General features: G+C 42.7%; 1 non-coding gene across 1 annotated transcript; it reads left to right on the plus strand.

The window, feature by feature from the left end:
- Window positions 1–27: 27 nt before the first annotated feature.
- On the plus strand, window positions 28–100 carry TRNAR-ACG (transfer RNA arginine (anticodon ACG)). Its single transcript has one exon. It is a non-coding gene; the product is annotated as a tRNA-Arg (tRNA).
- Window positions 101–379: the final 279 nt, after the last annotated feature.

The raw sequence follows: 379 nt of genomic DNA on the forward strand, positions 1-379 counted from the left end.
AAGTATTGATAGCTTCATGACAGGTGCGGGCCAGTGGCGCAATGGATAACGCGTCTGACTACGGATCAGAAGATTCTAGGTTCGACTCCTGGCTGGCTCGCTGAGTTCACTTTTTCTTCACACTTTCTAGGTACTTTTTTTTTTTTTTTTTTTTTAACAAAGCATTGAAGCAATCCTTAAAGTCTTTCGAATACACTTTCCTGGAACTGATCCTTCACTTTCGCGGATGCTCTCCCGCATCGACTGTCCGCTGAGCCTGAAAGAGACGTCAGAAGCATCAAAGGAACGATCCTCTAAGATTTTCTTCTGTCATCGCTTCTTGAACTTGAGACAGGAGATTGGCTGAAAAAGACCATTAGAAGGAAGGTTTTAAAATCAA

The sequence above is a fragment of the Leptonychotes weddellii genome, unplaced genomic scaffold (genome assembly GCF_054177405.1).
Source record: "Leptonychotes weddellii isolate Sample4059 unplaced genomic scaffold, ASM5417740v2 HiC_scaffold_101573, whole genome shotgun sequence".
Lineage (NCBI taxonomy): Eukaryota > Metazoa > Chordata > Mammalia > Carnivora > Phocidae > Leptonychotes > Leptonychotes weddellii.